Source organism: Corvus cornix, chromosome 13 (assembly GCF_000738735.6).
Source record: "Corvus cornix cornix isolate S_Up_H32 chromosome 13, ASM73873v5, whole genome shotgun sequence".
NCBI lineage: Eukaryota > Metazoa > Chordata > Aves > Passeriformes > Corvidae > Corvus > Corvus cornix.
In genome coordinates this window covers 17,210,392-17,227,698 of record NC_046343.1, presented here as the reverse complement: position 1 = coordinate 17,227,698, position 17,307 = coordinate 17,210,392, and positions in this window count along the sequence as shown.

Sequence of the window (17,307 nt, the reverse complement as noted above, 5' to 3'; positions counted from 1 at the left end):
ATAGGGTAAGATTTCCAGGATTGTGAGCTTGACAAGGAATATTGATATACAGAAAGATGTGCATGTGATTCCTTCATTTTGAAATAAAGGCTAGGGTGAGTGATACAGAGCTGTAAGTTTGACAACAGGCTGAATATAAGTAATGAAGGTATCCAGGTAGAGTATAACCTTAAGAGGTTAGCAACATTGATGATTTTGCCACTAGATACAAGGTTAGAGGGATGTATAGCTGGTTTTAATTTTAATCTTTCTAACATGCTGGAAAAACTTTGTAGGAACCTGCTCTGCATGTTAACCAATTGCAATTACATCTATTTGCATGTTTCCATGTGGATCCATTTTAATTTCTAGGTGTGTACACCATGACACACACATCCTATTTACTCAAGAATATGAAGCCTGTTAGAAACTTCAGAAGGATCATATCCTGTCTATATAAACAAATAAATAGCTCACTGGATGCTGGATTTGACATTATTCACTAAAAACCACCTAAATATTTTCTCTGTATCTTTACACCTGTTATGTTCTCCCATCCTTTGTGCCTCCTATACTTGGCTGCCTGTAATTTCCTCTCTTGCTCCATACTGCTATTTCCATAAGAACTGGGAATGGAGGGAGGAAAAAAGTAAAATAAAAGGTTCTAAGGAGAAATTTCCTATGGTAGTAACCTGAAAGACATGATTTCCATAGGTTGCATTTGAAAATTACTAAAAACACCATAAAGAGTAGAGATGCCAAGCAAAATGCTAAAAATCATTTTTGAGCTTGGGAACTGAACATACTTAGTGGTCCTCAGTTATCCACAACCTCAGGGCCTTTGCACACTTTTAGTCATGCCATGTCCTAGGACAAAAGCCAGAATTTTAATTGTACTGCACTTGTGTGGTATCGAATCTGATTTAGGATACCCCTGAATGTGAAGGGCAGTTGGCAGCTAATCTGCCTCGTGTTTTGGCATATTAGAACTTTTGGATGTAGTTGACTTGTTCCCCTTCTGGAGGGTTATACTTTAGCAGTAAAAATAAAGGAGATGATGTGTTAGCATGCACAGCAAATACTAATGATATTAATAGCTTTAAAAGTGCTCTCAATCTTCCTGAAGAACAGTTCAAGATTATCTTCTCCACTATCATTAAATTGTAGATTTTGTGAGGTGAATATTGAAGGAAAATATGCTCTGACAGTATCCAGATCCCTAGAATTATGATATTTCATGGCCAATGTGAAGTCAGTGATACAAGGATTACTTCATAAAAATACTAATTATTGCTCCAGCATCCTAGATGAAAGCACATTTTTCCAGTTTCAAGCAATAATTTATGCACAACAGTAAGTAACTCATATTCAGGTTTTGTTGGTGTTTTGGGTTGTTGTTTTTTTTTTTCACAAGTGATGTGACTGAAGTGGATATAAGGAAGCAAACCAAATTTTGGGGGTTTTGAGCAGTAGTGCTAAGACTACCCCAAGAACTACTTTCCTAGCAGGGAGACTGCTGGGAACTCAAGTCATGTTTGAAGCCCAGACTGTGCTTCTGCAACTGGAACTCTGCCCGGATATAAAAATAATGCTTATCTGTAAACCAACATTAAAACTTTCTTTTTGGTGCTTTAAAAAAATGCCAAACCAATCTTTATAGGCCATGACAGTACTCAGTGACAAAGTCCACATTAGGAGGCAGTGCAGGCTAAAGAATGAATGGGCAAAGTGAAAGAGATGGTGTCTTAGGCTTGGCATTTACACTTAAACATTTTTTTTTTTCCAGAGATTATATTCTGTGCTAATTCTAGGCTTGTTTTCCAAATGGAACACTCATTTTGAATGGGAAGGATTTATGTGTAATTCTGGCACACCTTCTAGCTTCCTTTCAGGTGAAAGGCATCTTGTTTCTGTGCTCTGTCTCCTGATCGTACTCTGGTTCATATGATGCACCAGATTCAGTTGTGGAATTAGCATTAAAAACAAACCAGACAACACTCCTGAACCAAAACAGAGTCCTAATGTAGGCACACCCAGAGCTGATTATCCAATGCCAGTATGGAAAATCTGAGTGTGTTGCCCATTCCAAGTGCCTTTCATTATGAGGGACAGGGCTCAATACATTTGTACCCAAAAAAAGTATGAACAGGTTTGTTTGGGGTGGGAAGGGCTCACATTTCTCATTAACAATTAATGCGAGTATTCATATGCAATCAAAACACTGAGGATATAGAGAAAGTGCCCTGCGTTACATTCATTAAAGGGAAATAAATCCCATAAATCCCAGTATAGTTTTCCAGGCACCTGCAGTGAGTGTGTGCCCCGAAACTGAACACTGGCAGGTTCAGGGGGATATTGCTCAGCAGAAGCTAAACCTGTCAGAGTAGATAGAATGCCCCAGATCTACCACCGATGTAATAAGACAAGCTGATCTAAAATTCAGATCTGTCAGTAAGTATAAGGTGGTACCTTTTTATTCACCACCTATGAAATGTATAGGTATCACTATTAATTTAAGTTTGGAATAGAAGATAAGCACAAATGCTATTAAACAAAATATTAGTGATATTTGTTATCCTGATAAACTGACACTTACAGGAAGCAAAGAGAAATGCTGAAGAAAAGAATTTCAATGCATGTGTTGTTAAGAGAAAGTGAGAAAAAAATTCTTTAGAAAATCCATAGTAACTTTGACATTGTTTTTCAAACTATAGCTGGTATAACTATCTCAGCATCTTCTGGGATGTGTAAGTATGCTGAAGGTCTCATGAGCACCCATCAAAAATGGAATCATTCCTGTCATTTTAACTTCCCAATCCTGGCTGCAAAAACGTGGAGGCATCTTTTGGGTCATGATGATTCTTTTTTTTCTTCCACTTCTTTGAGGGAAAAGTGACATTTTCTCAGTTCAGAATGCCCCAATTGCTGGCATGAAATGTCTGCGTCTCTGAATGACAGAACTTTCCATATCCAGTTCCTAACTCTTGATTTTCATGTTACTCCCAAAGTTACCATGGATCACAGTCTCTCGCAAAAAAAATCAGGCTCTTGAATTAAAAAATATGTCTTATGCTAGTGTATTAAATTTTACAGTATAAAACATGACTTTATATACTTTATGTTATGATAGTATGATACAGGGGACTGCAGAAGTAAGCCTTGGTTTAAAGTTGTAAGTAAAAGGAGTACCACACCATAAGTTAGAAATTGTTCTATGATAAACATCTGTAGGAGTGTTTGTGGCAGGCTATGCCTTTTAAGGTCTCTGGAGCTGTAGGGTGATACTAATATGTACCATGTCTTCACTCTTGTGTGCCCTCCTGAATGTATCATAAGCTTGATAATTGTGACCTTTTTTGTTAATACAGTATATGAAATGAAATCCTTGCCTTTCCTTGGCCTTAAGGAATTTTTACCTGAGCTCAGGGTATACAAACAACTTCCTGAGTTAGACAGCAGATAGCACAGCATGATGTCAGACATCTTTGAAAAAAGGAAAACATACCTTATGTGAAAAGATGAGTGTATTGCTATTATATTCAAAGCCTAACAGGCAAATTGCAACATGATTATTACTGATGTGGATTTAGCTGTTACAGAAAATAGAAAATATGAGTGCTACTACACAGAAGGACTCTCCATAATGTAGCTAAAGTTTTTCTATACCACACATGTCCTATTTGGTATCGTTTTCCTGTTGACATGCTCACCCTTTCCTTTCTCATCTGGGTCCTTAGGCTATTGGCTTCAGTATGGAATGCTTGTGGCAGGAAATGGCTTGACAAGTTTCAGCATTTTGGGTCTTTTACTGGGAGGAAAATTACCATACTTTGGAATTTCTCAATTTATAATTTACATCCTTCTTCTAATCTTAGCTGCCACTTAAATAGGAAAGGACTGTTATTAGAGCTTCCACTAAATAAAAAATTACCAAGCTGGTAAAATATTAGCCATTAATTTTTCTTCCTTTGGTCATAGGAAGAAATAAATGGGGGAAAGAATGAAACAAATTACAGAGTTTGTTGTGGGTTTTTTTTTTTCCTATGGCCTAAATTTTTTTATTGTTATTCTGAACACCGTATTTTTCTGAATATGCATCACGTTCATTTTGGATTATTTAATTTAACTTCTTTCCAGATGAACTAGCTTCATTAAATGTTTGCATGGATGAGTAAACAAAGTTTGTGCAGACTATAAAGATCTATGATTAGTGTCATACAGTATTTTGTAATCTAAGGTTTAACAGTTATGTGTAATGTTTTTATCCGAGCTGGAGAGGACACTATGATGAGGGGAATGGGCTGGGGTAGGAGAAGGGAATGGCTTAAAATTCATTAGTGAAACACAACCACAATTCCAACTACTCCAAATTAAAACAAAATTACAGTCATCCCCTGGTATAGGCCACACTTGAGGATGAACTTTCAAGGATCTCTAGGAAATGTGCTGTAGTGTTGATTGTGAGAGATTGAATTTTTCCTTTCTTCTCAAGTGCCAGGTTTTTAAGGTGATTTCCAGACTTTTACAGATTATATTTCAAGAGTTTTAAATTCACTGAACACTGCTTTTTTAATACATTGAAATAACAAATTACTAAGTTAAACACCAACAAACAGGTTGGGGTTTGTTTCTGCAATTAAATGGTATGCCTGAAGTTCCCACTTAATCAATTGTACTCATGAGTCTTAAACAGTGTGAAAGCTTTTCAATTTGATTGAAAAGATTGATGTTGATTATTTAATTTTGAGATGTTTTTATCTGGGATTTTTATGTAGATATTGGAATGAATGCCACAAATATTACAGCAGCTGTATTGATCACTTTGTTTTGATTTATGTATCGGTGATTTTTTTTCTGAGATTCAAACATGCATTTTGAAGCTCTAATTAACATTTGTGTTCTGACAATGTGGAAGTGGCTTTTCTATTAAGCAGGTGTAATCTCAACTGTGTAATGAGAAGACTTGGAAGCTGAGTATGATGCAAGGCTTAGGCTTCTTAAAATTTGTTTAAGATTTAATTACAATGTTCCCTGAGGAAAAACTAAGGTTGTTTGACTGCATACGTAACACCTCTGTTTTTGTAATGTACTTCAAGGGTATAGCTACAAGATAAGTCACTTTTGGTTTTAAATAGATAAATTAGAGACTGTCTTAAAACAGTATAAAATGAACTCTATGCCTTCAACCCAATGTTAGATGAAGTCATTGTCACTTAATACTCAGCACTGACTGGTGCTAAACAAAGACATCCTTTCTTTAAAAAATACCCCCCCAAGAACAACAATACCATCTTTTTTGGGGATAGTAGGGGAGCAGGAAAACAGCATCTATGTCATAGTCTGAGACAAAGGTATCCATTACCAGGCACCTGGAATTTTGGATCAGGTTAAAAACTGTGTAGTCCCATTTAGCAGTGAAGTACTAGGAGTACAGCATTGTTGTCAGGAACAATGAAATGGAAGTGAGTGTCAAAATTTTAGTTTGGTTTGGGTTTTTTTAAAATATTCATTGGGAAAATGTGGTGGGAAACAAAACTATGTTTTGACTCAAGGGAGTTCTTTGGATACCCTGCTCCATGACAGGCGAGTAGATAGAGGGCAGTACCACCACTGTGCTGCATTCTGAGTGCTACTAAGGAAGTTTTACTGTGTTGCTGAAAATGTTCCTTGTCTTTTTTTGCGGTTGAGCAAAAGGGAATACAAAAAGCCTCTGCTAAATCTGAGAGGACTGTTTCAGACAATGAAAATGCTCTTAAGGAAATGTAGTATCCTTGTTATAGTGGAAACTCTGAGGCAGGATAGAAATGTAAAATGTATATTCGTAAGGGGACCGAGACATCCACGTTCTGAATTATGATAGGAAAGTTAGTAGCCAAACTCCTGTTTGGCACAGTGCAGTGTCCAAGCATGTAAATTAAAGCAACTCCTTTTGGCCTATTGGACCATTTTATATTTGGAAAACAGCACCTCATGTCAAGAGGGTGACGTAGATAAACAGGAATGAGCCAGTGCTAGAAAGTTATTTCTGCCATGATTGTAAGGGCAGATGGAGAATACATGGCATTTAGCTCAGAATAGTATATATTTGCACCAGATCACTATCCATCAGCAAGTTTTGATATTTTTTGCCAGGTACCAAAACCTAAGATATTGTTATACTTGAGACTAAAAGCTGTTTTTTCACCCATTCATAAATATAGCCCTCATTTGCATTATCATCTAGTTCTCTAAATGTCATTTTTTAAATATGAATTTATTAAATGTCAGTTGAGCAGAGTAATTTGAATAGTTATTTTCCCTACTATTATTCTGTTGCCACTATCCTATTATTAAGGACATTTTAACTGCTGATTGCTTATATTACTGATTGGAACCTTTGTTTGTTGTTAAAAACAAGCTGGGATTTTGTTTGTTGTTTTTTTTTCCTGTGGCCTGATTTTTATTTTCTCCATTAGAAGCCAGTGCAGACAATGGAATATAATTGCAGAATCATAGTGCAAATTCCACTTTGTTGAGAGGCATTTTTGTCTTATGCTGAAGATAATTCCTGCCTTCTTTCTACCTCAAGCTGGATCTTGGTGTTCTATTCATTTCTCTTCTTTTATGTCATTAGAAGATTTCCAGAAACGATTCAGTTAATTGCAGCTACAATTGTCACTATGAAATTATCAATCTTCTGCAAAATCTTATTCTCTAATTAATGTTGTAGCATATGCACATTAATAGGTGTGCTACTTCTGCTCTCTAATGAAACAGAGACTTGCAATGCTTTTAAAGAAATAGTAATAAACTGACTGCTGTGCAGGACGTTACCAGGTTGTAAAAAAGGTACTGGTAGCTTTGTAATCATCCCCATCCTTCAACTCTCACATCGTCAATGTTTTTACTCATCATACCTTTAGATTCAAATACTGGGGACTCAATATGTACTTGAAATTTGGCAGCTGCTCACCTTCAACTAAATGAGAAAGTAAATATGACTAGAAAATAACTTATTTCTAACTTCTGTTTTTAAAAAAAATACAGCAATAAAGCAGGAGACTGTAAATTCCATGTGACTGGGCAATTCTAATGTTCTGCTTGCAGTGACATCTAGTGGTGCAGGTTCTCTAGAGTAAGTGGGAGAACCCAGTACACGCACATGAAAATGTGGTAAGACAAGAATAGCACATGAAAATTAAATAATTAACTCTCTGATTATAGGAAATAGTACTGACCTTAGAACCATGCTGCATTAATTTACAACAGGCACGTCTTGAAAGTCCTTTGTAAAAGAGCACTTGTATGATGTGTGTTTCATGAAAGCCATGCTCTTATTTTTACCCATCATCTTTCTCATCACTAAACAAATCATAAGACAGCAGAAGCACCGCTTGTGAATCGAGCTAGAAGCCATGCTATTTTTGAAAAGTAACAGTGCCAGACAAGTAGGTATAAGTATTTCTCATACGGGAAAACAGAATTAAACTGAAACAAACAAAAAAAAATTACTTTCCTGTCCCTTCCCACAGTCACCAAGATGCTCTGATGCTGCATTCAAGCTTGATTTTTAAATGCCTTGCTTTGCAACAGGAAAAGTACTTACGAAAGGATTAGCTGATTGCAGTAGCTTAGTCCCATTCAACTAAAGGCCACAGGTCATACTCATGATAGGGTGGCTGGTATTTTTAGAAATTATGTTATGTGATGATCAGGTTTAGGAAATCAGGATGATTTCTAGTTCATTTAGCTTGAGTTTTGGCTGGTGGAGATCTGATCAGCAGCAGAAGTCAAGAAAGTGCCACACATTGATGAGTTTTCCCCAGACTTAGCCAGGCAAACAGCTTATGTTAAATGAAGCAGCCAACTTTCTAGATGGATTTTATTTATTCCTTTGAGAGATCATTTTATCCCTTCCCCTTCTACTCCCCCACATTTTTCTTTTATTATGCTGAAACCTGATACATATTTCTCTACAGAGTTTAGAGAAGTAGGAACCCACATTCCAAATAACATTTGCTTTTCAGTTGCATCCGAAAACCTACAATGACTTTCCAGAAAACTAAATATATGTTTAGATTCTTCTCCCAATATTAATCAGTATTGAATGGGTTTGCTTCTCTCAAACCTTGCTTTTTCTAAATAAAACCAGTGTGGATGAAGAGGCATTCCTTCTGAACAGTTTTATTGATTATCCAAGGGAATTTTTTCAACTATCCAAAGTGCCTGGAATAATCTGGGATTTGTTTAACCAGTCACTGTTTGTTATAATTGCATCTGTGTATCCATCTACGTAAATATTCTTAATGTTTGGTGGAACAGTATTAGTGAAAGACAGGACATTGAACTCCACATTTGACAGAAGCATTACTGGGAATTATGAAACAAAATTTAATTTTAAAAAAGCCTGAACTGAATATATGTTATCTCTTAAGCCTGCAGAAAGATTTAGGCAACTTGGAAGTGGATCTGTAGATAAAAAAGACAAATTTCACTAAAATTCTTTCATTTTGGTGTACAACTACATTTTCAGTTTCTGAGACTTAAGCTTTTCCCCCTCACTTTTGTTCTATGTGCTCAATATTATCTTCCTTCTGACACAGCTCTGACAGTTTTGAAGGATTTGGCTAAGCACAGCTATGGTTGGAGACAGACAAACGTAAGTGTCACCCTGTGGGTTCATGGTTTTGCTATGGTGGTGGCAATACCAAGGAAATATCTGAGGAATATATGTGAATTTATATCCTTTATTCTGGGAGAAACATTTATATGCTTCACCGTGCAATATGAGGTATTTCAAATTCATCTTGGTGAAAACAAAGATTTAATCTTTAGAAGAAGTGCTTGGACATTGCCTATCAAAAAGTAAATATGTATGTGCTTAGAAAAGACTCTGAGAGAATTCCTTCTTCCCATTTTCTAAACAGATTGCTCTTTCAGAACTGGCCATTTGCTCCTGCTGTAGATGCTTGAAAGTGATACTCTCTTTGAGCTTTGTGCTGGGTACTGATGAGCTTCATTAATGACTGAGTTCATGACTGACCTGTCAGTATAAAAAGGAAGGGGAAATAGTTTTCTTATAAGCGGTGAAAAGAAGCAGCATTTCTTGTAAACATAAAAGCTATTTATAAATCTCTATGCATTATATGACTAGTTCTTAGTGCTCAAGCAGAGACCTTTCCACACACAGCCAAATGAGACTTAAGGAGAATGTGTAAACTAGTCCCCAAACTTGCAAAAATTAAGTAGTGGTCAAGACGCATTAACAAGTGTTGCTAAGGTTTGTTTCTCTGGAGCTGTGCACCAATAAACAACCTTGGCTCTGGTTTTCCTGAAAAAAACCCTGTACACCTTAAAAACTGTTTTCTGTTGGGCTTTGACTTATCCATTCTATCCACATTTACAGCTGGACCTCAGTAGATATCAAGGTCTCCCAGCTGCTCAAGAGAGCCACCAAACACCATCTCTTCTTACTGGACTCTTTTGAAAAGCATGGAGGAAAGAGAAGGGAGAAAACCCCTAACTTGATGTGCCAGAAAAGTAAAGTAAAAGAGGTGGAGAAGAAGCAATGCAGCTCTGGTAGCTGAAATCTATGGGAATTGCATGTTTGATTCCAGGAGCACAGCTGTGCCTTAGGAGTCTGGGTTACTAGGAACTCATTAAAGTAATATACAAATATTGACTGCTATTGAGGGCAACAGCTGTGAAGTCACACTTGGAAATTCAATAAAAGTAGCTTTGTGCTCTAAGGCTTATGCAATAAGTATCATGGAAAAAGGCATTTTAACCAAAGTACAGTTTTTGATGCTTTTGACATTTAAACAACTCTGTATGTTTTATCAGTTGCATTGATAATTAGAAGAAATAGTGCTCACAACTGTGCTTTTGGAAAGCATCAAGGGACACCACAGGAAATTGTCAGTTCCAAGTTCACTTACATTTCTGCTAATAATTGCAATGAGTTGTAATTAATAGTAGAACTGGGAGTGGTAGGAGAGAATCTGTGGATCTGTGGATAAAAATTGCATTTGGTCATTTTTCAAACTGTATTTAATAGTGCAAAATCCCTAATGCTACTTGATACTGGATCACATTTGTACCTACAGCCCACATGGCTGTTCAAATTTCAGTTAAATACTTTCTCAGGTAGACAGTGTTGAGGCTACTGATTTACTTTGTTCTGTGTTCTTCAGCTACTTTACCTCCAAGGTCTCGTTCTGTGTTTCAGTGTCAAAATGTTTACTTCCTTTAGAAAACTGTGAAGTACTTTCATGTCTTTCAATTGTACCCTCAACAGAACAGCAGCAGGAAAATCAATAGGGAGTCATTCTGTCCAACACTTCAAGAGCCAATACTGAACAATTTATCCTCTTCCTTTTTTCAGTGATATAGAAATAAGCGGTATCAAAAATAAAAGGTAATATATTTGTGCATTCAGGAATTTGCAGAATTATTTTCATTGTAATTTTGTACTGTATTTGGATCAAACTCTGCTTTGGTAACACTTGTGCAAATCTACCAAAATTAACTAATTGCATTATGTTGTTTTCTTTCACATATGTTTTACATCTTGACAACAGCTGATACTGTTGTAAAAAGTGTAAGGTTTACCTTTGAACTGTGAAGTGATTAGCACAGTGAATTTGGGTGTTTTGTGCTCCATCATTTGCTAAATGCAAAAGGCTATCATTAAAATTGCTGGGTTAAAATTAACAGTTAACAGTAAACACATTTGGAAATAACTTTCTGGATAAACAGCTATAAGAAGACAGACTGAGTTATGAGAGATAATGAGGCTTGATTCTTTTTTTCAAAAAACCAATAAAATACTCCAAAACCCCAAGACATTCCATTCCTGTTCATAAGTTAACCCATACTACATTTTTTCAGTATTATAAACATACATAAATTAGAATATATTTTAATACAGATGACTGAACATGAAATTAAAAGACTTTAAAATATAAATTCTCAGGAAAGATCTCATGATTAAACAAGCTTAAATAGACAAGTGCAAATCAAGGCTGGAACGAAATATTGTGGTGTTTCTAGTGTGTAGCTACATATCATTGATATTTGCTTTGTTATGTTGTAGGAGTGTTCTCCTTTGGCTTCTGAAATCAGCTGGCAATGCAAACTGTCCTAACTATCCTATGTGAGCATTCATGGCTCTGCCTCTCATGGTGCCTCTCCTGATAAAAAGGGAGTGTGAAGCTACATATGCTCAACTTGAATAAACAGTTCTGATCTATTCACAAATCACAATAAATGTGCATCTAAAGAGAAGTAGAGAATTTCATTGGTATGACCACCTGCCTTGATGTGCTGATTTCAGTTGTTACATTCTTCTCACTCTTTTTCCTTTGCTTTTTTTTTTAAATAACAAAGCAACAAGTTTACTCTTAAAGAAAAGGGAAAAGCATTCAGGAAACAGATGCTAGCTGCTTCCAAGGCACTTTGAAAACCTGATTATCAATCTATAAGGGTTCTTTGAGCTAGATTGTGATCTGTTTACTGAAGTGTTCAAAGTTTTTCCTTTACTTTCTCTGACCTGTCTGTAGTCCTAATGATCCAAGAAGGTACCATATAATAATGAAACATGAGGGTCAAGAATGAAGAACATTACGAAAATATCATCATCTGTTCAGAATAGCCAGAAGCAATAAACTGATTTTTTACTTTCATATCTAGACAAAAGTGATAAATATTTAAAATAAGTTAAAGAATACACAGGAGCTTAACTGCATATTTTCCTGGACAGCTTGCCAAAGCAAACAGTTTGCAATATTTTCTGAAATAATGTGTTTTAATACAAATAGTCCCTGGTGCTGGGTCCATGGTTTTGCAGTTGATGGGAGGTACTGTGATATTCATAAAAGTAAATCCTCCCCAAGTATATAGTGATACAAAAAAAGCAGCCTTTTACTTGGCAAATCCCCTGTGCTTAGTTAGAAGCTCAAATATTTTCTGAGGCACTCCAGTAAGAATTAGACTGTCTCCAGATGTTTTGGTACAGTGAATGCTGAGGCTCAAATTCACTTTTAATGAACCATATTTTAATGTCAGTCTCTCCTGTCTACTTAAATGACAAAGAACTCATCTGACTTTGTAATGAATTGCACAACTGTATCATTTATTGAGCCTCTGTCTCAGTGTTGTGCTGGTCCATGATAACATAGGTTGGCAGGCTAAGTAAACTGCATTGAAGGTTTATTACCAAAGCTCCAGAACTTCAGCTCCAACACAGCAGGAGCTGAAATTTCTACTGAGGAGAACTATAGGTGTAGGTGAAAGTTGGGTTAAAAAGGCTTAAGAAATTATAAAGTTGGGCATGGCAATACATGAGGAAATATTCAGCTGAAAAACTAATCATAAACCACGCAGTATCTGATTCAGAGAGTAATCAAGTCTGATTAGGATATGTGTGTACTTGTTGGGAGTGTGTAAAAGTGTAGGTGATCAAGCAGGTGTCTAAATCAATTGACTTTTTAATAAAGGCATGTGGAAATTAAAGAAAGATGGTACTAGTAGTTTCGGTACATAAGAAGTCTAAGATTTATATATGTATAAGGAATAAAGAAGTAGCAGTAAAGAACACAAGATGTACTGAGATGCACATAAAAAATAAATGCCGTCAGTACGTTGTCTACATAGAAATATTTGCTATGTAAGAGAAAGAAAGCTTGCAAGGCAGTCACAAAAAGTCAGATGTATAGCGTGAGGACTGACAAATTATAATATGAGGCAGAATCTACCTTGTACTTTCAAAGGAAGTGCCAAACTAGAAATGAATACAATTGTATATTTTGGAAGTAAGGAGGCATTGGAGGAGGCTAATCAATGGTCAGTGTTTATGAAAGACACAAAGGAAGAAAAACAAAGTTTTGCCTCTAGACTCATGCTCAGGAGTGAAGCAGACACCGGAAAAAAATGCAAACTGAGGAACCTCTCTGAGATGAACAACTAGTGAGATGTACTTTTTCATCTGGCTCTGTTTAATTATAAAGGATATAAAACCAAACCTTTCTACTTTGTTCTAGTGACATTTCTAGTGATCACTAACTCACCTGTTTCAGATGTTATAAGTAGTCATGGTCCCAGCTGTGAAGGAGTCCCTTCTTACAGATTTAGACATTTACTTTCTATGTTTGCTTCTGTTTCTTCTGGGTGAAGTGTTGTTCCTCCTCTCTCTGGACACTGGGCTCTGATTTCTCACTGTAGTACTCTCTATTATGCAAAATAAATTAAATTTTTCTTGACGATTTAATATTTTGGGGTCTATGCACTGACAGATATTTTAGTAATGTAGGAAACTTACCAAAGGAGTTTCATTTTATTCATCAAGTAGAATATGAAACAGTGGCAATCGTGAAAGGAGGTGAAGAGTTTGTCCCATTTGGCATTTCTCTTGAAAGCTGCATTGATTGATTGAAATGTTCTGAGTGAGCATTTGGACCAATGTTTCTACTTACAGGTATCATCAGGCATTTCAAAATCATATTTTCTCTCTTCAGTTCCACAAGACTTGACTAATACCAGATTTACCTTTCTTTTCTCCACATGTACACTGTGTTGTACAGGCAGTGGGAGCTCTGCTGGCAGTGGGTGTTTAAAACCTGTTCGAATCTCTTTGGAATTACAGAGAAAACATCCCAAGTGCAGTGAATGTTTTAGGTAAACATTTAATAAAACTGTCATGCTTCTACTGCTTAGTAGATCTCAGGCAGAAGGAGAAAGGAAAACCTTTGTGGCTTTTAGGCATATAAAAGTGTCTGAGAATATAAACCAACTTGAATTTTGGAGTATTACAGATTAAAAAAAAAATCTATTCAGGACATTTTCTGTGCAATTTAAGACAAACTTCCATCAACTGCAACATGAACCTCTCTTTGGGTGTCCTGTCTGACATCTTGTTACAAGGAATGCCGTATTAGAATGCATTTTCTACACAGGGTACTGGATAATCTGTGACCCTAAAGTGGGCACTGGGACTAGGTTGGAACTTCCAGATGATTGGCTTTAGGCTTAATCTTCCTGTAAACAATCCTTGAGACTCTGCACAGATTCCAAAGGAGTCTTCAGCAGACTGAAGAAGACTGCCAGCAGACTGACTTGTGGGGCCTGTAAGCAGGCCTGGGCTTTGAGGGCTGGAAGCTGCTGCACTCGGGAATTCAGAGCTGTGAGCAGAGGCAATGGGATCATATTCTCCACCATTTCAGATGGGTTGGGTGTTGTGATGCCTGTTACGTAGCTGTGATCCATTCGAGACTTCAGTGCTGTACAGAGGATGTTTCCATGTGTCTTCCTGGGGAGAGGTAACATGTCCTAAAGTAGTATTTTAATTTCTTCAGTGGGAAGGGTCCATTCCATCAGATTGGCAAGTACTTTGCACCAGCTTAGGTACACATGACAACAACTGTCTGGAATACGGCAGGAAGCACGGTTACTTAGGACCATCTTTCAAGGATATTCTAGTTCAGCTAAAGATTTTATACTTTTAGCTGCCAAATAGAACATTGAGTTGAAGAACAGCAGAAATATCATTGCACAGAACCTTGGTGTTTACTGGGGGGAGTCAGGGAGCAGGGAGAAATTGTGCCAGGTGCAGGATGTGCACAACAGTAGCATTTTAGAAAACTTAAATGATAGTGTGATAGCATCCAAAAACGTTTGGTGACTGTAGCTTTGATTGAACGTACATCCCCTGAGGTTGACTTTCCCATTCATACTATGGCATGGTCACCTTTAAATACAATGGACTTGAACAACATGAATAATGAAAACCGCAGGACGTTGAGGCCATTTAATCAGAGTAGTGAATCCAGATGTCCAAATCCTGCGTGTCTTTGCTTAGTAGCTTCTGCTTGTTTATGTAAGTCATTTTCTAGTGAGTTCTATCTACATGTATTTGCCTTATGCTTGTAAATGTTCTGAGGGGAAAAACAATAAATGGTGATTAAATTTTGAACAGCTACATCCCAGAGAACACATAACATCTACAACCACTTAGAAATCTATCTTTCAGTTGCAGAAGCCCAAAGGAACTAGAAATAGCTTTTGTTTCCCCTGTGTTTATTTCCTGTCTTGTATTACTTTTATTAAATTTCTATCTAAAATTCAGTTGTCTATTCAGTAAATGCTAGTATTAGTCAGGCCTTAGATAGTATAAATATTGATTTACTCTGACAGAGAGAATCAGTTTCTCCAACATATGTGAAAATACTCAGTAGAAGATTTTATTCTGTAAGCTTGCGCACTTTGTGTGCCTTTGAAATGTGTTACACATGGTAAGTGAACCAGGGACACTTAAGCAGTGAAAGCAGTTAATATCTTCCAGCGTATCTTGGTACCAGCCCCAGTAAATATGTCATGCTGCATGCAAACTCCCCAGCTATATTCAATTGAAAAAACAAAAGCTGAGTAAATAAGGCTGTGAAAAACAATAGCCTGCTCTGTTCTGCGAGTGTCCTGGTATACTTACTATGTGAAAGGAAACTAAAAATGTTGTATCTATTACTGTAGGGAAAAAAATAAAACTACAAAAGTATATAGTGCTCTGTATCGTATTCCATTCACATTCCAATTAACCTTGGAGATTGTTTTTGTGAGCTGTACTCTGTATCTTACACAGCCACCTAAAGTTAAAGGAAGTGAATAAGGGTTGCTATGTAGCTGGGCTGTTTCTTCTGTCATGCTGTAGTTGTACTTTGACAAGATTTAATATAAGGTCTTCTTCAGCAGAGGACTACATTTGCTGCAGCAGCAAGGCAAGTTTTGTTCTTGCCCAGACGGGATGCCTCATGGAGAGATACCATATGGGGAGTGTGTATTTTTAGTGGGCTCTGAGCCTGTTCCAAACTTGTGGAAATCAGATGTGGAGGGAGTGGCTCTTTGACTTAGAATTGAGGGCCTCTTCACTGCTTAGTCAAAGAACCTTAAGCACTTTCTGGCATTAGTAGTTCCCTGCACTCTCCCAGTTAAGTAAAACTTTGGGTTGTTAGTTTTGAGTTGGTTTTGGTTGGTTCTGGTTTAGTGACTTTTTCTTCTGAATCTTTTAAGGCAATCCAGCTTATTGTGATCCTCTGTCCATTCTCCCTTCTCAAGAGATAATAGTGGGCTCACTACAATGGCTTCAGAGAGACTGTTACATAAAGTATGAGTGGCTTTATGTAATGGCTTCAGCATTCTGGTCTGTAACATCATCCCTCAAGGCCATTGCAAACACATGGGTTGGGGAGAGGCTCTTACCTGCTTCAGTTTCTAATTTTTTTTGTCTTCTTTAATTCATTCTTTGTACTTTGCCCAGTTATCCATGTTTCATGTCAAAGGTTAATGCTTTATTTGTGTTTTTGTACACTTCAATCAAATGTCCTGTCCTTTATGTCTGATACTTTATATTTCTCAGTGTCACTTTACCTGTGGGAGTTTTTTGTAAGCTGTTTAACACTTTGGATCCAGGTTTGCCATTACTTTTATGTTCTGTTTAATCTCAGTTTTCCTATTTGCTTCGCTAGCAAACACAGCTTAGTTTGTCAGGTCTGTTTTTCCTCTGTTGCTCTGACCTATGAGTGCAGAGATGATCTTGACTCCAGCTCAGTCTCTACTCCAAAGTAAGCATTGCTGGATTCCTAAGTCGGTTTTGTTCCTGTTGCTGGTAGCTCTCTTCCCATTAGTTTTGTTACCTTCCTGTGGATTTGAATTAAACCCATACATTTTAAAACCTGTAACATTCTAAATAGACTTTATTTTAAGCATCCAAAGAGCTTAGTTTTCCCAGTGCTTCTCTAGTTTTCCATGTATAGCTGTTGGACTAATTAAAAATACTATTTCTAAGTGGAAGTGTGATCTGCCTACTTACAAAACACCATGGCAAAGCACACTGTGGTATAAATGTACAGCACTAGATCCAATTTTGGTAGTGTGATTAAATATATTTAAGGGAATATATGAGTCCTTATTTTTAACTTTTTTTACATCAAATTTCTAAAATTATTGCACTTATATTGATAAGATTGCACTTTCAGTGCAGTAAGTGAAAAAAGGAATATGTGACGATGTATTTTACATACATTTAATGGGAGAAGCTAAAGTGTGAATGAGTTTATTTGCTGCAACTTGTGAAAGCAGAATGGTATAGAAGAAAAAAAGGAAAACGCCTTACTTAGGAAGATAATTCTTTGAAGGGATTACATTTTAAAGAGGAGAATATGTAACATAATGCAGAAGGATTAAAAAATGCTGCATGAAAGGTAGCTTTGCATGCCTATTTCCACATATATGCCTGGGCAAAGTGAATGAATTTAAAGGTAACCCTGTGCTACAAAGCAGTTAATTGTGGAGGCCGGATAA